Source organism: Sus scrofa, chromosome 5, assembly GCF_054392235.1.
Source record: "Sus scrofa isolate SSC_HxYL_T2T_F1_AM1 chromosome 5, Sscrofa_HxYL_maternal_Yorkshire_Landrace_v2.0, whole genome shotgun sequence".
Classification (NCBI taxonomy): domain Eukaryota; kingdom Metazoa; phylum Chordata; class Mammalia; order Artiodactyla; family Suidae; genus Sus; species Sus scrofa.
Genome location: NC_139387.1, coordinates 105,692,651 through 105,718,413, shown reverse-complemented (window position 1 = coordinate 105,718,413; position 25,763 = coordinate 105,692,651). Strand labels below are relative to the sequence as shown.

General features: G+C 35.8%; 1 protein-coding gene across 49 annotated transcripts in view; it reads left to right on the top strand.

Moving 5' to 3' along the window:
• The window catches only part of TMTC2 (transmembrane O-mannosyltransferase targeting cadherins 2), a 949,512-nt gene that overhangs the window by 609,994 nt on the left and 313,755 nt on the right, over positions 1 to 25,763 (top strand). For 48 of the 49 annotated variants that reach the window (XR_014804529.1, XR_014804552.1, XR_014804560.1 and 45 more), the window contains one exon: positions 24,988 to 25,095. The gene's annotated coding sequence lies outside the window, so the exon portion shown is untranslated. Of the gene's footprint in view, positions 1 to 1,509; positions 1,603 to 7,271; positions 8,347 to 24,987; positions 25,096 to 25,763 lie in introns of those variants that run through there. The other variant, XR_014804570.1, reaches the window with a different exon arrangement.

The window sequence follows — 25,763 nt, the reverse complement described above, 5'->3', positions numbered from 1 at the left end:
TTGTCCTCTTCCAGTCTAGATTCAGAAATAACATTCTGTTATACTCCTATTCCTGTAGAGAATTCCTGATATTTATAAAACATTCCTTATTGGGGATGTTTTCTCAAAGTCTTGATTGCATGCACCATTTCATTTGTTTTGTTTCAAAATAAATCAATGGAAAGAAAAGAAACTACAGAAATAATCTTTCCCTCTTTAAATTTCATATTAAATAAAGGATGATTTATTTTTGAACCTGAACAACCAGCTGGTATAAAAGAAAGGATACATAAATTTGGCATTAGATGAAACAATATCTAATTCTGTTCCAAGCTTTTGAAAAACACATGGGAATTAAGTGTCATTGAAACTGAACCCTCTCTTATCTCAGTAGGGTCAGGAAACAGAAAAATAAATCTTTTTCCATTGCTCTAGACTAGGATCTAGCTGAATTTTGCCCACTCTGACTTACTGACTTGTGTTTACAGATATATTACAGTTGAATGCATGAGCAACTACCTATATGGGTTTTAAATAGGAGAAGAAATAATTTGGCTATACTGCCACAGAATGTGTTCCAATCGTTATAGACATAATACTATTATTCTTGGTCAATTTGACAAAAGTATCTAGGCAGGTTAAGAACAACCTCATCTATTAATTAATTATTCACAAAATTGAGAAAAATGGGGCTTATTATTCTGACCTCTATATTTAAACTCAGCTTTTCATTTTTTTGGTATTCGCAAAGACTTAACTTGGGAAATTATTTTTAATGTTAATTTTTACACATATTTTCTTTACTTTGTCTTCATAAATATTTACAACAAATCTCTGTTACTAAGATTTTTTTTCTGCTTCTGTATCTCCACTAAAATCCTTGTGAAATAGATATTTTATCAGTAATAATTTATAAATATCTCAATTTGAGAAATTTTTGAATACAAGCACAATTCAAAAGTTGTATTTTTCAGTATTTCTACTGGTTATTAACACTTAATGAACATGCTGATTTTTTTCCAGAAAATGTATTAATTTTAAAGCCCTTTTCCCCTAAATGATTCCTTTAGAATGTGTTTTGATGAAGAGAATATACATCACAGGCCTATTTCATTTGTCAAACCTATGATGTATTATGTGCATATAAATTTTGATACTTTCCAAGGCATTTAAAAAGAAAATTTTATTTGCCAATACTGATTATTTGCCACATAATATGACAATGGAATCTGGTATACTGGAAAATCCTTCAAGTGCCCAGCATAAAGGAGAAAGACATTTGTAGGAAAAAATTATGGAAAGTTTTTTTTTTTTTCTCTTACAGATAAGTTAATACAAAATAAGCCAAAAGCAGACCTGATGGCTTAGGGAAACACTCCAAGATATTAGGTTACAGAACCTGCCAAGCTGCCTTTCTCCTTTCCTCTCATTAAAAAGCCAGAAGACCATAAAAATTGCCAGATTTTATTTAACCCCTTTTTTTGGGTCTTTTCAAAATAACAGCTGTCAATTTCTCCTCTCACTCTGCAGCAGAGTCGTAATGATGAAGAACAGAGATATGGAATCTGTGATGATTAATTTTGCGTGTCAACCTGACTGAGCTAAGGGATGCCCAGATTGCGGGTGAAACAGCGTTTCTGGATATGCCTACGAGGGCGTTTCTAGGAGAGATTCACATTTGAATCAGTAGACTTGGTAAAGAAGAGCCACCCTCACCAGTGTGGGTGGGCATCTCAGTTTGTTGAGGGCCCAAATAGAACAAAAAGGGGGAGAAAGGGTGAATTATTTGTTTCTCTTCTTAAGCTGGGACACCTGTCTTCTCTTACTCTTGGACAGTGGAGCTCTTGGTTTTTGGCCATCAGACTCTGGTACTTTCACTGGAGCCCTTTTTGTTCTCAAGCCTTCAGTCTTGGACCAGGAGTTATACCATCAGCTCGCCTCGTTCTCAGGCCTTCTGATTCAAACTGAATTACATTATCCACTCACCTGGTTCTCTGTCTCTCAGAGAGCAGTTGGAACCCCTTAGCCTCCATAACCATGTGAGCCTGTTCCTATAGTAAATCTCTCCTCAGAGATCGCCACATATCCTATTGGTTCTGTTTCTCTGGAGATCCTGATGAATGCAGATACAGACGGCCTGATTTCACATGTTTACATGTTTGTTTAGGTTTATATATTTGTAATTGCTATACATTTATATAGTGATTACTAGGCGCCAGGCAATGTATTAAGCACATTTACAAACATTAACTCATTTGGTCCTTGCAGAACAGAGTCAGTATTGAAAGCTCGACAGTTTATCTCAGAGCCTGTGCCCTCAACATATTTTCAGGTCTAAGATGTTGGGCAGGTGCTGAAATTTCTGTAAAATGCAGTTAAAAATGGTATCTTTCTAATATGTTTTTGAAGAACAAACAAGTTACTGTATGTTAAGCACATAGAGCAGTGCCTGGCCCTTCGTAAGTAGTAAGTGTCAGCATTTCATCATTCCTACCTGACACCCCCCCCCCCACTCTTCCACTCTTCCTCCATTCTGCATCAGAATGGTGACCTGATTACTCTTTGGCTTTTATTTTTTAGGAGCTGCGCTAGCAGCAGCATATGGAAGTTCCCAGGCTGGGGATCCAATCAGAGCTGCACCTGCCAGCTTATGCCACAGCCACAGCAATGTGGAATCTGAGCCACATCTGCAACCTGCACTGTAGGTCATGGCAACACCGGATCCTTAACCCACTGAGGGAGGCCAGGGATTGAACCCACGTCCTCATGAATACTAGGTGGGTTCATTACTGCTGAGCTACGACGGGAACTCTGTCTCTCTCTCACTATTATCAACATTTCTCTTTCTTTTCTGTACATGTTTTTTGTTTTTGTCTTTTCTAAGACCTATTGGCTCTCAAAGTGAAACATTCAGACTCCCTGAGCAAGAGAGACTCCCTGATTTCATGGATCAACGTCAATCTATGTAAGATTGCTAGCTTTAGAGTCAGTTTCTGAGTAATCTATATAGACTGCGAGCTTTTTAGTCTGATACCTAACCCTGGCCACATGATCTGGGGTGAGGATGGCAGAGTCATTAAACACCTTTTCTTGAGATAGGAACAAATGCTTAATATATTCCACTGTTATTGACTATGGAGATATGATGGATGCTACATTTTTATGCCAGACTTAAATTCCTTTCATTACAAATATGCTTTATTCATCAATTTAACTAATTGTGTAGCTTGTTTGAGATCTGGCCAAAGCATGCTCAGCCAGTAACCCTCTGATCTACCTCAATATGTAATTTCCTCATTTTTCCAGACTGCTTTGGCTTATGCACAAGGAAGCAAGCCTGATATCATTTTAGATTAGATTACTGGTTTTTTTAATTGAATAATTTTGTTTATTTGTATTAGGAATGTAGAAAGAAACTTCTTACACTGTTCAAATATTATTTTTCATTTGCATGCATGAGCCATGTTACCTAAACTAATATGAGAGTTTATAAGTAGAGCAGAGCCTTTTCTGAGACAAAGCTGTCATTCAGAGTTAGGAGTGGGTGATAACATGGTAGGAACAATAGTCTCCAGGCTTTTGTTTGGATGCATTGATTTGAGACAGAGAAAGAAAACATGAAGATGGAGACTGAGGTAGGGGGTATTTTCTGTGACAACTCCGAGGTCTGGGTGAGAGACTCATTAAAGCAACGATTTCAAGCAGAAACTGAAGATGCTTTTATAAGGGATTCTCTGAGGCGGAGACACAAACTGTATGGGCTTGATGGGCAGGTAATGAGAGAGAAAACAGCTTCAAAAAATTGAATGTTCTCCTCATCTGTAGACAACAGGGCAGTCTTGGCCCAGGAACGGTGAAAATTCACTCGGTTCCATACTTGTCACCTTTTTCTTTGGAATCTCTGGGGAGAAATGGGAGACATAGCCATAGTTATTCCAGCATATAGCAGTGGTGGGAGCTGTGGGGAGTCAGCATCTTCAAGGGGTGGACATTAATGAAGAGATTTATGTAGTACACGCAAGGTGCTCAAACATAATGTCTGGAATAAATGCTGAACTGAGCAAAGTAGTGTCCGTGAACACATCTGAGTTACCCCAAGAATGGGGAGGTGCAATAATATAGGGATGGGACTGCAGATCAGAGACTAGATGGGGGGCAGAAACATAAAATTGAATTTGAGTTATGATTTTTTATGTGACTTATGTTGAATCCAAAATGTGGTTGAACCTGAGAAAAATATTAGTTACATATTGATGTCAAACAAGGTATTTCTTAATCAGGGTATTTCCTTCACTGAGAAAAATGTAATTGTACAAAAGGGAGAGATTATAAACTCAAAAAGAGGGCATAAATGGAAACAATGAAATAAATTAGGCAGCTGGGGAATATGTAAGGCAACTATTTAATTTTAATTACATAGAAGGCCCCTGTTGGATTTTTCTTTCCTCAATATTGAATGGATTTATAAATCATATAATCAACTTTTCAAGCTTCCTTTTGATATTTTTTGTTTATAATATACAGAGTAAAAAGTTAATCCATATATTTAACCTTTATTAAATACCTAAATATCTGGTTAAAAAAAAAGTTAAACCAAGTGTAAGCTTTTGTATCATAAGGATTATTATTGACACTTTTTTGCATGTTTTGACTTAGATCCCTTGCAGTATAGAAAAAAAGAAACAATATTTGATGCGTGCCTCCACTTCTGGTATGCTCCGAGAGTCACTCTACTTGTTTCATTTAATGAGTTAAGATGTCCAAGACTTATTCTCATTCTCCCTGTAGCTATGACTCTTGGAATTTTAGAATAATACAAATTAAGCAGAGACTAGGTGGGTGGAGGCAAGTTTGATTTGATGACCATAATACACTGACAATGATGCTGATGATGAAGCCATATTTTGTACAGTGCCCCATAGAAGTTAGAGTGTCTTGATGTTTTTCAGTTTCCTCTCAGTTCCTCTTCTTTCTATAATAGCCACTAGAGTCACCAGAAAGGGTGAAGGTAAAGGAAACATTTTAGGAATTTATTTCAAATTTCACATTGTATCTTAATCAGTTTGAGATCTTTTCTTTTCCAGGGGCCTTGTTCATTTTTTTCATTTTCCAAACATTATGTGACTTGGTATCCTATGCCCTATGCCATGCCCCTATAATATGAAACACATGGAAAAATCATTCTTTACCTCTTTTGATAACTTATGGCTTTATCCCTACAATATGTAAGCCAGACAGACCACAGTTTGGAGATAAGGTAACAGTTCTGGGAGCTTTAAACAAATTACAGTGTCCTAGGCACAACCTAGATCACCTGAGATTAGGAAGTTAGCTAGTCTAAAGTTAGTCTGAGATCAATGAGCCACAAGTTAGAGACCCACTCAGCTATGGAACCATGCTCTTCTGGAGTCCTTGAAGGTACCACTTTGATTCTTGGTTTATCTCTGATTCTATAGCTGACCAACTCTTCTTCTGATTCAGGCAGACTGTGTTTAGATATGGTAATAGACTCTCTGACTTGTAAGTTATTCAGAATTCTTAAGATGACTTGGTATATATATATATGTCCTGATTTTATCATGAATTGATTTATAGACTTATTTTAAGATGGACATCTTGTTTTCTTTTGGGATAGTTGTTGGGGGGAGACAGGGTGTATTTATTTCATCACTTGTAGAAAAATATAGAATGATAATAACAAAGGTACAATAACACAGGCATTATTTTCAAGTAACTAATATTAACATAGTACCTAGAACATTTTAGGCTCTCATGAAATTTTAATTCCTTTACCTCTTTGCTGTAGAATTGGTTGAATAGACTTTAGGAAGAAACAAATATGCCTGATATTTATCTCCATAAAATAATCTTTGTACATTACCATAAAAATACTTGACATTTGCAATATCACAGGGAAATATTAGGTTTTCCTAGACTTTCAAAAATTGTCTAGTTTGTGCAAACAGGGCAGAGAATTTGAGTCAGGTTACTTATGAGCTCTTTAGCAGGCCATCCTCGAAGACTTGGACCTGCAGAAACAGCTCTGCTACCTGGGAGGGTGACTCTGCAGATACTAGTCTCCATCGCAGAAGGGAAACTGGGATCCATTTTCTCACTAATGAGGGCTTTCGTATCCTGTCATTGTTCTCCTGACTTTCAGGATTTTAATTTTCTTTTCATTCTCTTGGATAATGTAGTCTAATAGAAAGTTTTATTAATAAATTGGGGAATTAGGTAGAAAAAAGTAAGATATTGAATTGTTTGAAAATTCTCTAAAGTTTATGGAAAATCTCCTACACAGTTTAGACAGTTCAAAAGCTATTGACGCTTTCCATTCAATTTTCAAAACTTCTACACAGGGGGTATTTTTATTTTTCTATTTAATAGACTTCATAGTTTATCTTCAAAGAAGGTTGGCTTTGAGGCACTTTATGCTGCTGCTTTGGAAGAATCCTTTTATATGTGTTGACTTTGATGTTTAATTATTACAAAACAATCAAATACGATTAAATTGTGTTGATGATTTCTTGAATTGTTTATCTGCTACTTTCATTACAGTTCATTTTAGTCCAATTATCATATATCCATATTTAGTTATGCTTTTTTATGCTGTTACTGTTATGAATGAGGTATATTTTATCACTTAATTGGAAAAGATGTAGGGTGCTTTTAATGTCTTTTAAAATTCTTAATTTTAATTAGTCAAATATATGAAGAATGCAAGAGTTATGCTAGTCAGGTTAATTTTAATGCTGTCAATTATCAGAGAACTCATTTCATCCTAGGTTAAATAACATTTCTTTTAGCTGAAAAACCCAAAGCTATTCTCATTTTGAGCAAGGCTTGATCTGGTGTCTAGTGATGTCACTGAGGAGCACATTTCTTTCTGTCACTCTGTCTTTCGTGGATTCAAATTCATTGTAAGATTGTCTCCAAGATGGCTATCAGCTACTCCTGGGGCTACACGATTCCGTAAGCATGTCCATCAGCATTCTCTGTGATTGCTTAAGAATCACTATGAATGTCCAATTTAGGTCACATGTCTCATCTAAGTCAATCGTCATGTATTTAGATATGAAATACACTGATTGGTTTGCATAGATTGCAAGATATACCCTGGTTCCAATGATGGAATCAGCTTCTGGGGAACCTGATTGTTCATGGAATTAGTGATCCATTGCTCTATTTCAAAATACATCAAAACTTAGTGTCTTGAAACAACAACATTTATAATTTCACGATTTCTATGAGTCAGGAATATGGGCTTGTCTTAGCTGGGTTCTCTATTTCAGGACCTCTCACAAGCTGGAATCCAGGTGTCATCAGGGACTGTGGTCATCTCAGAGCTCAACTAGGAAAATATATGCTTCCAAGCTGTATGGCTGTTGGCAGAAGTCAGTTCCTTGTGCGTTATTGTTTGGAAGGACTCAGATGCTTGCTAGCCATTGGCTGCAGGCATCTCTCAGCTCCTCACACATGGGCCTCTCTAACACGACAGCTTGTTTCATTGAAGCTGCAAATCAAGAAGGCAATAAAGGATGCTAGCAAGAAGGCAGTCATAGGATTTTTACAACCTAATAACAGAAGTGTCATGCTAACACTTTGGTCATGTTCTCTTTATTAGAAGCAAGTTACTAGGACTAGCACATATGCACAGGGAGAACATACCCAAAGCCATGAATATCAAGAGGCAGGGATCATTGCTAACCATGTCAGAAGCTGCATCCCATACTCCCTAAGTTCACTATGTTTAGATCTTAGCTCTTTTACAGATGATCAACAAATAATTTTTGCATTCTATCCACTCATGGACTCAGTTGTGTATACTTGAATAAAAATCTCAGTTATATGATTCTTTTTAAAGTAAAAATATTTATGTCTTTTCTGTCAGGCATTGCATTTTTTAAACAGATCTATTTCAACAAGAAGAAAAAGTAACCATCAAATTACAGAAGGTAATAGTCTTGGAAAATGGATTTTATTTAGTTCAGTAGTGTCTAAATTTTAAATTGCTAATTGTAAGTAACTAGAGGCCTTTTAACTTATATCTCAGGCAATATCCTAAAAAATGGACATGTTATTTTAATCACTTTAGTGCATCCAAATTATAGTAAAATAAATGATTGATCTGTGAAGGAAAGTAACCCTGACAGCTCTGTCATCTTTGATCTGAAGCCCATTCTGGCAATAGAGGTAAAAAAAGATTTCTTCCTTAGTGTCTGCTTATTACCAGTAGTTGAAGTTTAAAGTCTGCCTCTCTCTTAAAGGAGCGAAGTGGAATATTTGAATTATATAAACCTCCAGCCCGTATCAAAGGAAATACTGTAATGATTTTATAAATAAATAAAACCATGTGTTGATTCTGGCTTTCTGAGTCACCGTGTTCTCTGACTTTTCCTGGGACTGATTTTCAGTGAGGATACTGAGGTATATGAACCACTCAAATTATAGACAAAACAACTCACTCTTGTAGTAGAGTTCAGAACCACTCTGTTGGAGGTTTAGAAATGGCTTCTTAGAGATACAGCTGAGGATGAAGCCATTGACCTGAATGTTATCAGCTCTAACACCAGTTTTAGCTCTGATTTCCACTGTGACCTCTTTGCTTATACATTTTCTCATTGATAAGAGGAAGATGCTAAAGCATCAATCTCTGCCTCCTCCCAAAGCCTGACTTAAACTCTTCTGAATCAAATATAAGTGTTTCATATGAATTATTATCCCATTCCCTTTAATGCAGTACTGAGATTCACTGGTACCTTCCCCCACCCCAGTTTAAGTGCTACCTGAATTTGATGCATTGATATTAAGTTTTTATGTAGATGAAAATTTCAACATCAAAATTGCTTGTTACTTTTAGTAATATTTACTAAATATTTATTTATTTATTTATTTTTGTCTTTTATCTTTTTAGGGCCACACCCAAGGCATATGGAGGTTCCCAGGCTCGGGGTCGAATTGGAGCTACTGCTGCTGGTCTACGCCACAGCCACAGCAACGCCAGACCCGAGCCATGTCTGTGACCTACACCACAGCTCACGGCAACACCAAATCCTCAACCTACTGAGCGAGGCCAGGGATGGAGCCAGCAACCTCATGGTTCCTCGTCAGATTTGTTTCCGCTGTGCCAAGATGGGAACTCCTTACTAAACATTTAATTATGTATCATTGTTTTTCAAATTCAGTATATTGACTTATAGTCCAGTGATGAAGGAAAAAAATTAAGAAATAAAGGGAATTCAAAGAAGTTAGTCTTAGGTTTATGAGAAGGATAGAAATAAGGACTCATAGGAGGGAAATTTTTTATGCTTAGAGCTGTGAAGGAAGGCTTCAAAACACAAGTCACATTTGATGCACAACTCGAAAGGTAGTAAAATGATGGATTTTAAAATGTGGAGATTATGGGTCAGAACCCATTCCTTAAGAGGGAAGAAGAGGAGGAAAATATGGATGGCAGAAATGTATAAGCAGGGTACACAACCAACCATCTCCATTTGACTTGCTGTGCACAGAAGGTGTATACAAGAAAGTCCTAAATGTTTGGTTTTTTTTTTTGTTTGTTTGTTTGTTTGTTTGTTTTTTTATAAGGCACTTCTTGCCTATATCACACCCACTCCAATGCCTTGTTTCAGTACCTTTTTTATTTTATTTTTTTTCTTTTTCGGCCACCCAGTGGCATATGGAGCTCCTGGGCCGGGGATCAGATCCGAGCCGCAGTTGTGGCAATGCTGGATCCTTAACCCACTGTGCCAGGTCGGGGATTGAACCTGCAACTCAGCGCTCCCAAGAGGCCACTGATCCCACTGTGCCGCCGCAGGAACTCCAGTCCTAAATGTTGAAGTTACTAAGTGGGCTTGGGATCAGATTCCGGAGAAATCTAAAGGCAAGATGCAGGAGTTTCCATGATATTTTGTTAGATGAGGAGAGTTATTATGGGTTCTGAGTGACACAGCTAAAAGGGGAGAGGCAGAGTTAAGAAGCTGGTGTCATGGCCATAAGTGGGCTACTGTACTAGGTATGATTTTCCATACACACAGCTGCTCAGTTTAAAAAATGGAATGACTGGCCCTGAAAATAACTTCCAGCCTTAAGTAGCTGACCTCATTTGAAATTATTTTCTCATTAAATTTGTGTCTAAGAGGTCAATGTCAGCTTTCAAGCTATAGTTTTTCCTTTTGGGAAAACTCAGTTTTTTGAAACAAAAATTATTTTTTTTGTTGGTTTTATATATCTTCCTTATTCTTGCTATAGGACTTTTTTGTTGTTCAAATAAGATCTCTTGTTCTTTCAGCCAAAGAAGATTTTCTTTTCTTTATTTCCTCCAATCAGGCAGTAAATTTATAATCCTGTGTTTGTGACATCGTGTCTGTTTCCATGGGAATGGACGTCATGGAGCATATTTAGCCCTGTGGACTTGATCCAGCTAAAAATATTTGCAAGCGTCTGAAATGTGAGGCAGTATAAACCATGGATGTTGGCTCTGCCTTGGTGTTGATGTCTTCATTGAAAATGTCAGCTGTCTATGAAAGTCAGAAAGCAATTAAAATGGCACAGAAGGGGACAACCCTGCAGAGGTGGCTTCACTGCCACCTGAACTATGTTGTTTGAAGGATGTTTAGGAAGGTTTGTGTGTTACTGACCACAACCAAGTGAGAAGATCCTTCAAGATCTCTGTTTAATAAGAATGATTTTAACTGAAGTGAAAAAAAAGAAGTAAAGAATACTAGCACGGAGAAGATGTAGCATTTACCTTCTATTAAGAAACTATTGCCTTTAAATTCTTGTTCAAGTACACGCAAAACTACATAGAGACAGGGTTGCCCTGTTGACCAAGAATAACATTCTCTAACATGTAGTGCTAGTTTGACAGCCAAATTAACTCCTACAAACTAATTTTTTGGTGTTATGGAATATTTACCTGATATACAAAACTTTGAACAAGAATTGTATTTTGATACTTTTATATTTACTTCAGTAATTATCCTCAAGACTATCACTGGTGATTTTTTAATTAGTTTTTCCCAGATTTATTGAGATAGAAGTGGCATACAACATTGAGGAGGGTGAAGGTGTGTAATGTGATAACCTGATAAACTTTTTGAGAAGTGGTAACCACAGTAGTGTTGGTTAGCACCTCCATCACCTTACATAAGGTGTAAGGTGTCATTTGGCTTTTTTGTGGGAAGGACATTTAAGACCTATTCTTTTAGTAATTTTCAAGCATATAATACAGTATTTTTTAGCTATCGTCACCATGCTGTACCTTAGATTCCCCAGAATATATTCATATTCTTCTTATAACTGGAAGTTTTCACCCTTTGACTCATGTCTCCTCATTTCCTCTACTCTCAGTCCCTGGCACTTACCATTCTATTCTCTATGAGTTTGTTTTTCTCAGATTTCACATATAATATTAGTCTTTCCTCTGTCTTCTTTCTCCCATTATGCCTTTTAAATTATGTCATTTGTTTCTTTTCATGTGCAAAAACTTTTAAATTTGATAAGTTCCCATTTGTTGGCTTTTGTTCTGTTGCTTGAGCTTTTGGTATCATATCCAAAACTATAGCCAAGATCTATATCAAGAAAATTTTCCCTACATTTTCTCTAGGAGTTTTATGGATATGGGTTTTATGTTTAAGTCTTTAATCCATTTTGAGTTAATTTTTGCGGATGATGTTAATTAAGATTAGAGTCCAATTCATTCTCTGGGTGAGATTATCCATTTCCCCAGGAAAATTTATTGTAGAGATATCCCTTCCCCTTTGAGTATTCTTGGCTCCTTTGTCAAAATAAGTTGACCGTATATGGGAGAATTTTTTTTTTTTGGACTATTGATTCTGTTCCATTGATTTGTGTTTCTATTTTTATAATAGTGTTATGTTGTTTTGATTATTACAGCTTTGTGGTATAGTTTGAAATTTAGGGATTATGATGCCTCAACCTTTGTTCTTTTTCAGGATTGCTTTGGCTTTGGGGGGTCTTTTTGGTTCTATATCAATTTTAGGATTATTTTTTTCTGTTTCTGTGGAAAAACATCATTAGGATTTTAATAAAGATTGCATTGAATCTCTATATAGCTTTGGGTGGTATAGATATTTTAGAAATACTAGTTTTTCTGATCCTGATTTTTTACATCCTTGGTTAAATGTATTCCTTAAGTATTTTATTATTTTTTAATGCTATTGTGAGTGGGATTTTTATTTTTTTTCATATATTTTGTTGTTAATGTATACAAATGAAATTTATTTCTGTATGTTGCTCTTGTATCCTGCAACTTTACTGAATTTGTTGATTAATTATAACAGTTTTTTTGGTGGAGTCTTTAGGATTTTCTATACTTAAAGTTAATCATAAGCAAACAGATACATTTAATTTTTGCTTTATTCATTTAGTTGTGTTTTATTTCTATTTCCTGCCTAGTTGCTCTGGCTAGGACTTGTAGTATTATGTTAAATGGTAGTGGTGAGAATTGGCACTCTTGTCTTGCTCCCATTCTTATAGGAGGCATCTTAAACCTTTCATCATTAAGTATGGTGTTAGTTGTGGACTTGTCTTATATGGCTTTTATAATGTTGAGGTACCAAATTTATTGAGAATTATTTTTTTTTTGGCTTTTTTGTCTTTTTAAGGCCACACCCACGGCCTATGGATGTTCCCAGGCTAGGGGCTAATCGGAGCTGTAGCCACCGGCCTACGCCACAGCCACAGCAATGTGGGATCCGAGCTGCATCTGCAGCCTACACCACAGCTCACAGCAATGCTGGATCCTTAACCCACTGATGGTGGCCAGGGATCAAACCCACAACCTCATGGTTCCTGGTCAGATTCGTTAACCACTGAGCCATAATGGGAACTCTGAGAATTCTTAATCAACAAAGGATATAGAATTTTTTTCAAATACTTTTCTGCATCTTTTGAGACAATAATATGATTTTAATTTTTGTTTCTGTTAATGTGGTACATCACATTTATTCATATTTGTATGTTGAACTATCCTTATATCCCAGGAATGAATCCTCCTTGGTCATGGTATATGACCCTTTTAATGTGCTGTTGAATTTGCTTGGCTAATATTTTGTTGAAATTTTTACATCTATAATCATTAAGCATTTTAACTTGTAGTTCTTCTCTTATAGTGTCCTTATCTGTCTTTGGTATCAGGGTAATGCTGGCCTTGTAAAATCAGTTGAGAAGTATTCCCTCCTCATCTATTTTTTGGAAGCATTTGAGAAGGATTAGCCTTATTTTTTAACTGTTTGGTAGAATTCACCAAGAGAACCATTTAGTCCTGGAGCTTTCTTTGTTGGAAGATATTTGATTATAGATTCAATCTTCGTGCTTGTTCATGGTCTTTTTGGATTTTATATTTCTTCATGGTTCAGTCTTGGTAGGTTGTTTGTTTCTAGGAATTTATTCATTTCTTCTAGGATATTCAATTTGCTGCCTCTTAATTTTTCATTATAGCCTCTTATGATCCTTTGTGTTTCTTTGGCATATCATAATGTCATTTCCTTCATTTCTTATTTTATTTGAGCCTTCTTTTTTTTCTCAGTAATGATTTCTAGCTAAATTTTGTCAAATTGGTTTATCTTTTAAAAAATCAGGGTGTTCACCCTGTAGCACAATGGTTTAAGAATCCAACTGCAGTTCTCAGGTACTATAGAGGCACAGACTTGATCCCCAGCCCACTGCACTGGGTTAAAGGATACAGCATTGCTGTAGCTGCAGTACAGGTCACAGCCGCAGCTCAGATTCAATCCTAGGTCTGGGAATTTCCATGTGCCACAGGTGCAGTCATTTAAAAACATCAGCTCTTAGTCATTTAAAAACATCATCACTAATCTATTGTTTTTCTGTTCTCAATTTCATGTATTTCTGATCTGATACAACTTTGGGCATAGTTCTTAATTTTCTAGTTCCTTGAGGTACAGTTAGGTTGCTTGTTTTAAAATCTTTTTTTTTCTTTTTTTTGTCTTAATGAAGACAATTTTCCCTGAAAACTGTCCTCTTAAAACTGCTGTTACAGCAACACATAAGTTTTGATATGCTTTGTTTTCATTTTTGTTTTTTTCAAGTTATTTAAAATGTTTCCTTTGATTCTTCTTTGACCCAACAAACTAGTTGTTTAGAAGTGCATATTTAATTTCCACATATTTGTGAATTTCCAGATTCCTCCTCTTATTAATTTCTAGATTCATACTATTGTGATCAGAAATTATACATAGTATGATTTCAGTCTTCTTAAACCACAAAACTAAGACTTGTTTTGTGACCTATCATATGATCTATCCTGTAGGATGTTCAGTGTGCACTGGAGAAGAATGTACATTCTGCTATAGGATGGAATGCTCTGCTATAGGATGGAATGCTGAATGCTATTAGGTTCATTTGATCTAAAATATTGTTCCAGTCCAATATTTCTTTATTGATTTTTTTGTCTGTATGATATATCCATTATTGAAAGTGGGATGTAGTAAACTCTACCATTGTTTATTTCTCCCTTCATATCTGTTAATATTTGCTTAATATTTGTGGGTATTTGATATTTGCTGCATATATATTTATAATTGTTATATTCTCTTGGTAAACTGATGTTATATTCTCTTGGTAAGCTGATTATATAATGACCTTCTTTGTTTCTTATTACAGCTTTTGGCTTAAAGACAATTTTATCTGATGTAACTATAGCTACCATGCTGTCTTTTCATCTCCACTTGCATGGCATGTTTTTTGTTTTTGTTTTTTTGTTTTTTAACCTCTGTTCACTTTGAATCCTATGTGTATCTTTAAAGCTAAAGTGAGTCTTGCAGGCAGGACATATTTGGATTCTTTAAAAAATTTCATCAAGCCACTCTTTGTTTTTTGATTGGATAACTTAACCATATACATCTGGAGTAATTTTGTTAAGTAAAAACTTACTAATGTAATCTCAGTGTTTTCTTGCTGTTTTGTAGTTCCTTTGTTCCTTTCTTGCTGCTTTCCTTTGTGAATTGATGATTTTCTGTAGTAATACACTTAGATTCCTTTCTCTTTACCTTTTGTGTATCTATTTTAGGTTTTTGCCTTGTGGTTACCATGAGGCTTACATAAAACATTTCATAATTATAATAGTCTTTTGATTTTGATAACCACTTAATTTTGCATGCAAGTGTTTATCCTTTTAGTTTTCCATCATATAGTTTTAATGTCACAATCTATTTTTATATTGTGTATTTATTAACAAATTATTGTAACCATAGTTATTTTTAATACTTTTGTCCTTGAGCTTTTATACTAGAGAATATGTGTTTAATATACCACTATGTTACACTATTAGAGTATTCTAAATGTGACTATATGCTCACTAGCTGTCTGTCAAATTTTGCTGTCATTGCTATTGGGAGTGAGCACAAGGAACTGACTACAGGATGGGGGTATATGTAGGTAAGATGTATAGAGTACTGAGGTTACCCATTGGTTGGTTGAGGGATCCATGGGTGAATCATCCCCAGTGGCTCATGGGCAGGCTTCTTGATAGAGTCTGTAGGTTTTAAAGTAGGCTCCATGCCACTTTAAAACCTTCTGAAAGTCCTGTCTGCTGCTCTTAGCCTCTTCTCACTCCCCAGTTATTTAAGTCATGGATGAAGTGAGAGAAAAATGGCCTTCTTTGGCAGCACCCTGTACAGCAGAGGAAACCAGGTACTCACACACTTTTACTTTTCTCTGCAGAAGAAATCACCAGGCTGAAAAATTCTCTCTTGGCATTGAGCAGTACCATCTTGGTGGAGGGGATAATACAGATAAAGTCAAAATGTTCCTCTTACCCACTCTAATATATCCAAACTTGAATTTTTTTTTTTAATTCCTCTAATGGTTCCTGGAATTTGATCCACTGGAAATCTGTACTTCCACAAAAGCTCTTTTGTCTGTGAGTGGTGGTCTAACACAGTGTTTGTCAAGGGCTCCTAGACTGTGGCTAAGAAGGGCTGGAGACAGTTCATGAGACACTGTGGGGTCCACAGCTAGGACTGAGGGTGGTATACCTGTTACCCAGTGCATGGATGGGCAAGATTGCTTCTGGGTTCTATGCCATATGGTGCTGAATCCTATAGCTCTCACAAAGGTACTTTTGTCTGCAGATGGATGCTGAATTATTGTTGGGTAAGGGATACAATGAGGTATGTTTTATTTGGACATGTTGCTATCAATCCAGGGAGCTGTATGATTCTGGATTTTTAAAAAGAGATGTGAAAAGATCATTTAAGGACGGTTGCAACTTTACCATGAAATGAAGAACTGTTTCATCTGTTAGCACTTAATCAGTGAATATCTGTGATTCACTGTTTCGCATAGATTTTCCTTGTTTTCTTGTAGTTATATCTTGAATTGGCTCTGGAAAATATCCTGCTCATCTAGTCAGTCATGTTCTTTGAGTAAGATTGTGTCCATCCTCAGATCCTATTGAGGGCTCTCAATGGTTAATCCAGACATATTACCTAATGATTGCTTTATGGATAGTATGACATTTTGACAAATATTCACACTGTCATACTCACATGCAAGGATTCCTCTCCATACCAATGATGTTCACTGTGGTCACATGACATATTTTCGCCAGTGCCAATGGAATGTGAAGAGTGATGGTCTATGCCACATCCAAGAAATCACTTTAAATGTGATTTTCCTTTCTGTCAGAGAATGTGTATATCAGTCAGGACTCGAAAGAATATAAAACTATGAGTTTTATAGGATGAAGTACTTATTTTAAGAATTAGAACTTACATATGGAAAGACATGCGGAAGTTGAAGTTATAGGCAAATATTTTGAGTATCAGAGAAGTCATTAATGAATCTCAGAAGTTAAGCACATCCAGCCACAGAAGGGGAGGTTGTGGTGAGGTCTTTTTCCATATGCATCCACAATCAAACCTTTACTGGTGTGTGTGAAACCACTATTGGTCAACAAGATAACATTAAACAATGACAATTAAATGCAGAACAAAATGAGCAAGGCTAAATTACCCAGTCTATTTAGAATGATTTTCTGTATTGAATCCATGAACTATACTTCCTCATCTATTTATCATGGTATGATACTGTGACGTTCTTCGGAGAGTAATGGCCACTGTTTTACTTCTGACTTCAGACATAAAGCAAAATCTTCTTAAACTCTAATATGAAGCTTTAGAGGGAAATAGGTTCTAGAAAACAGTTCTCAGCTTAACAGATGCATAGTACACGACATTGCAATGGGTATTTCCCATCTTGGGACTACTCCTTCAACCTGGATCAGAATAAAGAATACATGGCATGGGACAACAGCTGAAACAGAGCTTTAGCCCAACCATCAGCTCTTATATAATACAAACAAAAAAGTATTTGTACTAAGCCACTGAGATGTTGGAATTGTTTGTGATTATAGTACACTTAATTCATAGGGAAACTGATACTGGAGTGAGGGGCCGCCGAATCCCAAAGCCAAAAATATGTATCATTTATTTTGTTGTCGGTTAGGGAGAAAACAAATCTGGAAAAAATAGCAACCTGTGTTTTCAATATTTCATAAAATGCACAATGGATAACTTAGAGAACAAATAATGACATAATAAAATTGTCCTGGCCACTCCACAAATGCAAGGGAAAAAACAGACATAAAGAGACGTAAAGGTTAGAATGGAAGAATTGAAACTCTATATGAATAGACAACATGTATGTAGAATATCACAAGGCATTTCCAAATATTACTGGAATTAAGTCAATTTAGCAAACCCACAGGATGGGTCAGTTAAAAAAATAGTATTTTTCAATACTGCAATTAAAATAGAAAGTCAAATAAAAATAGAGAAAAAATTCTAATAAAATTAAAAGATATAAAATTATATGGTTATCAACCAATGGAAAAATTGGCGAAAGACCTGAATAGACTGTTCTCCAAGGAAGATATACAGATGGCCAGCAAACACATGAAAAAATGCTCAACATAGCTGATTATAAGAGAAATGCAAATCAAAACTACCATGAGATACCACCTCACACCAGTCAGAATGGCCATCATTCATAAGTCCACAAATAACAAGTGCTGGAGGGGCTGTGGAGAAAAGGGAACCCTCCTGCACTGCTGGTGGGAATGTAAACTGGTACAGCCACTATGGAGAACAGTTTGGAGATACCTTAGAAATCTATACATAGAACTTCCATGTGACCCCACAATCCCACTCTTGGGCATCTATCCGGACAAAACTCTCCTTAAAAGAGACACATGCACCCGCGTGTTCATTGCAGCACTATTCACAATAGCCAGGACATGGAAACAACCCAAATGTCCATCGACAGATGATTGGATTCAGAAGAGGTGGTATATATACACAATGGAATACTACTCAGCCATAAAAAGGAATGACATAATGCCATTTGCAGCAACTTGGATGGAACTAGAGAATCTCATCCTGAGTGAAATGAGCCAGAAAGACAAAGACAAATACCATATGATATCACTTATAACTGGAATCTAATATCCAGCACAAATGAACATCTCCTCAGAAAAGAAAATCATGGACTTGGAGAAGAGACTTGTGGCTGCCTGATGGGAGGGGGAGGGAGTGGGAGGCATCGGGAGCTTGGGCTTATCAGACACAACTTAGAATAGATTTACAAGGAGATCCGCTGAGCAGCATTGAGAACTATGTCTAGATACTCATATTGCAACAGAACAAAGGGTGGGGGGTAAAAAAAATGTATGCATGTAAGGATAACTTGATCCCCTTGCTGTACAGTGGGAAAAAATAAATTAAAAATAAATTAAAAAATTAATTAATGGTCAAAAATAAAAATAAATAAATAAAATTATAAGGTTAAACAGATGTTCCAGACCTGTGAACTGAAAACTACTAAACATTGTTGTGAGAAATGAAAAACAGCACACATAAATGAAAGGAGGCCAAATTCATAGACTGGAAATCTCAACATTATCAATTCACCTGAAGAGTCAAAGGAATAACAATGAATAATCCAGCAGAAAATTTTGTCTTTTTGGTAGAAATTTGAATAATAATTTTAAATTTACATGAAAATGCTGATGACCTAGAAGAGCTAAAATAATTTTTACCAAAAAAAAAAAAATGAAGTAGTTTTCTGCTTGATAAATAAATTGGTGGGATAGGAGAGACTCCAGATGTAGGCCACATATGCTATATTAGCTGATTTTCAATAATGTTACCAGGTTAGGTCTTTGTGAGATATGATAATTTTCAATAAGTGGTGCTAAGACAATTGGATATCTGCATTTAAGAAAAAAAACAATATTTTACACAGAGTACATCACTGTGAGTTATAGACATAAATGTAAAAAAAGAAAAAATGTCTACAAAAATGGTAGAGATTCTTGATAACCTTGGGGCAAGCATATTTCTTTAGTTGCATAAAGCAATAAACATTCAAAGAAATGATAAATTACGCTTTGACAAAATTAAACGTCTATTCTTCAAAAACACTGTTCTACTTATAGTATTCTCTTTATGTTGTTTATAATATAGATTGTATTATATCTATTATTTGTATAGCCAAAACTTAAAACAGTATAAAATTTATTCCGCAAAAGAATTTCTAAACAAGTTGTATGACATTCATACAGTGGAATGCCGCTCAGCAGCAATAAGGGGTGAACAATTGAAACAACATAGTGATATGCAACAACATGGATAAACCTTTAAAACACACTTCAGGGCAGAAGCTAGACCCAAAGCACACATACTGTATGATGAGGGTTGGCAAAATTTCTCTGTAAAGATCGGAAATACTGTAGTTTTTCAGAGCCATGTGGTCTCTATCACAACTACTCAGCTCTGCCACTGTGGCATGAAATCAGTGACAGAGAAGATGCATGAGTTTGTTTACATGGAGTTCTAAAACAGATCAAACATCTATAATGATAGAATTCAAAATAGAAGTAGCCTAAGATACAGGTAGGATGGCAAAGTCATTGCTAAGGAGCAGGAGGGAATTTTCTGGTGTGAAGTAAATGTTCTATATTTTTATTGGAGTGGTGGTTATGCAGAGCTTACATTTGTCAAAACTTAAGAACTCATTTTATGTAGAAATAAGAGCATCTGCACAGGTGTGGAGACAAGAAATGACAAGGAGAGTGCAATTTTAATGTTCTTAGGTTTAATTTCAGACTTCTGGTTTATTTAGGGCTGTAGGTGGTTGTTAAATTAGGACTCATTCCCAGGCAAGGATGGAATCTCAACAGGACTTGCAAAAGAAGAAGGAGGGTAATCCAAAACATGTTTTATAATCCTTACTTCCTCACCTACACCAAGTATATTAAAGAGTTGGCATAGAAATGTCAAAATTTGGGAGGGATTACTATGCGAAGAGTCACTAGAGTTCTGTTGACCCCTTCCCGGGACTTGAAGAGGCCATTTCCTTCTTATGTAAGCCTAGAAGGCCTTCAAGGAGACAAACTGAAGAGTTTCACCTGTGCCTTCAGTTGGCTGAATGAATATGGTTTCACATCTGCCCCTGAGAAAATTAAGAGGCAAGAAACCGTGGCCTGTGGCTCAGGACTGACACTCATAATAGAGACAGAATAGCTTTTGGAATACACTTCCAGGCCAAGAATGATCCATTTTCCAGGAAAAAAAAAATATGCTTTGGTTCAAGAGGAATGAGGTGACCCCCAAATAAAATCGTTTTTATAGAGTTTCTTGAACAAAGGACATTCGACCATAGGATGAAGAGCCTTGGCTAAGGCAACTGCTAGTGAGAGTCCCCAGCAATGGAAGTGCTCTGAAAAACCCATAAGGAAGTTCCTGTAAAATGGATAATGTCTTTGTATTGGCAAGCCTAAGGGTAACCAATACCAAATTATGTCTGTGCCAGTCCTTTTCCCCTTTGCTCCTTTCTTGTCCTTTGCTCCTCTTTCTTCCCATTTCAATTCTGAAGACCTAGACACAGCCCATGGGGTGTGGAAGCAAAAAGAAGACTCTCAGATGGAAAAAAAAAAGAAGAAACTGAATGACATCACCTTTTCCATTGTGGCATCTGGCCTGAAAGCAGCCCCATTTTGAAAATTCGAGATATTTAGGCTGCAGACATTTTAAAAAAATTATTGCATATATGAATTTGTGAGTCTCTTGCAAAAACTTTGCCCATTTCCAAGGATCTCTGGCTTCTTTGAAGAATCTGGATTTTAGTTTAACCCAAAGGGTTGACTTTCTAGTCATTTCTTAAATAACCCAGAATGCTTTAAGTGCTCTTGCCTCTTCAGCCTTATCTCCTACTCTACCCTGTCATTTCTTGGATAGATTAGAATCATTTAACCCCTCCTATAGCTCTAGTCTTCTCTCTTGCTCTTCTGTTAAATGCACCTTCAGATCACATTAGCATTTCTTTGCTCTTCCCTGGATTCATCTTTTACTTTTTTTTTTTTTTTGACCTTTTGTCATTACTTTTAAGGCCCTGGTGATGTACTTTCCTCCCATCTCTACCTTATGAGACCCGACCCATCTTTCAAATGTTACTTCCTTTATAAATGATTTTCTCACTCAGAATTTCTCTCTCTCCTACAACATATTATGGCTTATAGTATTTAACATGTTATCTGTGATAGTATAACTATTTTGGCATTGCTTTTTTTATTTATAATCAACAAACTAACATATGCATGGTCTGTCTTAAAAATTCCAACAATGAAATAGTAAAAACTATAAATCTACCTTCACGTGGTTACTCACTCTCTTCCCTGTTTCCACTCTACAGTGTAATATTTTGGAAACTTTTATGTTGTTTCTGTAGGTTCCATATTTGTTAAATAGTCCCACATAGTTACACGGTTCATAGGATTAATTGAGATAATCTATAGAAAATACTTAACAGCACCTGGCAAATAGTGATTACTCAATATGAGTTATCTTCTTTATTATGCTTACATTATTGTTAACATCCTTTCAGATTTTTCCTATGCACATTGTATTTCCTTTTGAAAATGGCAGTACACAGACAGCCTATATATTTCATAGGCATATTTCCCATCCCATGTCGAAGGTTCTTATACTTTTTTTTTTCCTGTTTAAATATTTCTGAAGAGATTTAGCATAAATCTGCTATGTCAAAAGTTTTAAATGTTTGAGATTTTGATACTACTTTGAAACATTACCTTACTGTATCTTATTTCACCATACTTCTACCAGCATTGGGTACTGGTTTGTTTTTTTTGGGGGGGGATCAATTGGATGCAAAAATGATAACCCCTTATTATTTCAATTTACAATTCTTTGATTATTGGCAAGGCTAAGGATCTTCAAATATATTGGGTTTCTGTATATTTCCTTTTCTGTTAATTGCTTTTCTACTTAATTTCCCCAATTTTAAATAGGGTTGTGGTCTTTTCCTTGTGTCTGGAGTACTGCCCCACATTATCTAATATGGTTATGCATTGGCATACTCTTATTAAATTTTATAAAAAAATCTCCTTTGGATTTTTAAATTTCTATTTTTATTTTTGGTCTTTTTAGGGCTGCACCCATGGCATATGGAGGTTCCCAGGCTAGGTGTCAAATCCAAGCTTCAGCTGCTGGCCTATGCCACAGCCACAACAATGTAGGGATCCAAGCCATGTCTGTGACCTACAACATAGCTCATGGTAATGCCAGATCCTTAACCCACTGAGTGAGGCCAGGGATCAAACCTGTGTCCTCATGGATGCTAGTCACATTCACCAACTGCTGAGCCACAACCAGATTTTTTTTTATAATTATATACATAAAATGAGGAGAATTAACTTTTTTTATAATATTTTCTTGCTATCCAGATTCAGAGATTCTGAATTACTCAAATCTATTACTTAATACAATGCCATTGAATATTGTCTGGTATTCATGTTTACTTTAAATTGTGAAGTGATATATGTCCTAACATATGCATTTGTGTGTGTGTGTGTGTGTGTGTGCATACACATGTGTGTGAGAGAGAGGGTGTGTGCGTATTACTTCTAATTGGGAAAGTTCAGTTATTTGAGCTGTCCTCTTCTTTTGTTCGAAGGGGAAGACAATGAGAAGATAATTAAATTTTAAGTGCTGGGAACAATGATGTTTTAGGGTTCATAGCTTTCCCTCCAAAACAAGAATGAGGGGGAATATAAATTTGGTATGTATGACTGTGAGAGAACTTTATTGGTATAACAGTTTTAACTTTGGCATGATCTTAAAAAAATATATGGTTATTCCTTAGGCATCTGCATGATTTGTTATACTAGCAAGGCTCAGTGCATCAATATGGCTGTGTACTGTAGAAATGTAAAATTCTAAAATCTCATTTTTTATTTCCATTGTTTATGTCTGTAACAAACTTACGATTAAATTGAATAAATGTGATAATGTTCTGTATATAAAAACTACTTCAACTAACTCTGCCACATTAGGAAAGCACAAATATCATTTTAGTGACAACTGCACAATTTGAAGTCTCCTCTAAGTTTTAATGCCTACTTGGGGAAGCAATTATAATGGTAATAGTTAGCTGTTTCTTACCTTTTTTGTAGAAGGTGAATGGTCTAATCTCAGGATATGACATAAATGACTTTGAATTGACAACAGGAGGAATCTTACCAATAAAAGAGCGATTCTCATTGAGGGGCTACTGACAAAAGCGCTTGAAAATATACTCTTTAGAAGCACAAGTTTTCTTTGATTAATTTTATTGGGATCCCTATAAACCAAACAACTAGAACAGAAGGGTAAATCTTTGCGTTTAAATTCACAATTTGGGTATGTTTCTTAACTGTCCCTTCTTTTTCAGATCACCAGCTTTAATAAAGCTCGCATAGTTTCAGTACGGAAAATTTCATAAATAAATAGAAGCTACATCATACTAACCTAGAGTCTGGAATGATTTAAAATATTTCCTTTGATATGATTCCCAAATTCTACATAAAAGTAAAGTAATAACACAGAAATAAAGCATAAAGTGGCATGTCTAGAACTTTTATAACTAGCGTGACTTTAAGCAAAATGAGTAAGAGAACAAAGATTTAATGACTTGGTTTTTCTCTCTTTTTTTCTTTTGGAAAGGCTGGTGTTCTATGGGGAAACTAGAACAATCCACAGTGCAAAATAAAATTTGGGGGAGTATGGAAATTGATTTTTTCATCGTAAAGATTCATAGGTACTCTGAGATGGATTTTTTTTTAAATTTTTATTTATTTGTCAAAGCAGTTTAGAAAGAGTTAGCTAGGCCTGTGCTAAAAAAAAAAAAAGCATAGAAGAGGAACAATTCTGAATATAATAATAATAACAATAAATATTATTAAATGAAATATAAAGTATATTCTTCAGCTGAATGTGAAGCTGCAGGAAAATATTGTTACAAGCTGTGATAGAACAAAACTTTGTCAAATAACTTTCTTTCCCTGGGTGTAAAAGTTATTTCATTTTAATGGAACAGATTGCGTATTTGAGGAGGAGGAGCTGGCAATTGGTAGTCCCAAAGAGAGTGAAATAAAAAATCAAATTGATTTTGTGTTATAAGGTATTATTGATTTTTATTTTTGTAATAAGTTTATCTTCTTATATGTCTTTTTGGGGGGGGGTCATTTCTAACAAAATTTTGTTGTTTTGGCATGTGTAAACCTAAGGATTTATTTACCCCTTGGAATGATCAAATTAAAATTTTTGGGTAGTGCTCTTTTCTCAAGAAGCCATTTTCTCAATCAGTTATTTCTGTTGCTTCGAAAACACTACCTATATAAGTATCTTTTAAACTTGAGCATAAATCAGAATCATCTGGAGAGCTTGTTATACCACAGAAGGCAGGGACTCTACCCCAGCAGTAAGTGATTTAGTAGTTGAGGGGCGAGCCCAGAGATTTGCATATTTAACAGTTCTCAGGTGATTCTGGTGGAGTAGCTTTGTGAACCATTGGTTTATCTACCTTATTTGAATTCCAGTGTCTGCTTTCCCCTCCTCTTCAAACCTGAAGGTGCCTGGTTCTGAAGCTAGAGGTTTGAAATTTCTTCATGTTTTTCATCTTCAGGACCAAGAAAAGCTAAGCAGGCGGTGTATGATAATCCAGTCTTCAGGAAGTCAGCATTAAGCCGACCATATTTCTAAGCTTGGCTGTGCTCGTGCTCCCCTTCTCAAGGTAACTTTAATATTCTTAATTTCTCTCAAATGTTCTGGGTTTTTTCCTTTACGGTCTTTTTAATGTTCATATTTTGTTCCAAGTAATAGCCTCCTAATATATCGTGCCTCCATTCTCTTCTAAGAGATTTTGTGTTTTACCCAGATAATTTTCCACAACACTGCTTTGCCTAAACCACTCCTCCCTGAGTGATTAAGTGAAATAGACGGATGTTTAAAAATGCTAACGCATCCTTTATATCGCCGTTAAACTGAAAATCCTGCGATTGCTCCCAGTGCCTGGACATATTTCCCAGCTATTGGTGTATAAGCTAGGAAGGTGATATATTTTCCCAGAGTGAACCCACTCCTTTACTGTCTCTTGGGTCTTGTTGTGATTGTTGCTCAGATTGTCTCCCCCATCCCCATGTCCATGTCAAGGAATTTAGATGATTTACTTGTTGATATGGGAACTAAGATTTGGAAATGTAGGTTAAAAACAAACCTACTTTGCCTTTGCATAATTCCCTCCTTCTCTAAAGAGGCTGGGTTTTTGTTCTTTTCTGGACATATTTCTAAATCATTGTATACCATCTTCCTGCTGCATGAGGTGCACTCTTGAATTTCATTCCTTAATTTAACCAAGTTCTGTCCTTTCTTTAAACTACTGCACAATCCTCTACCCTGTCG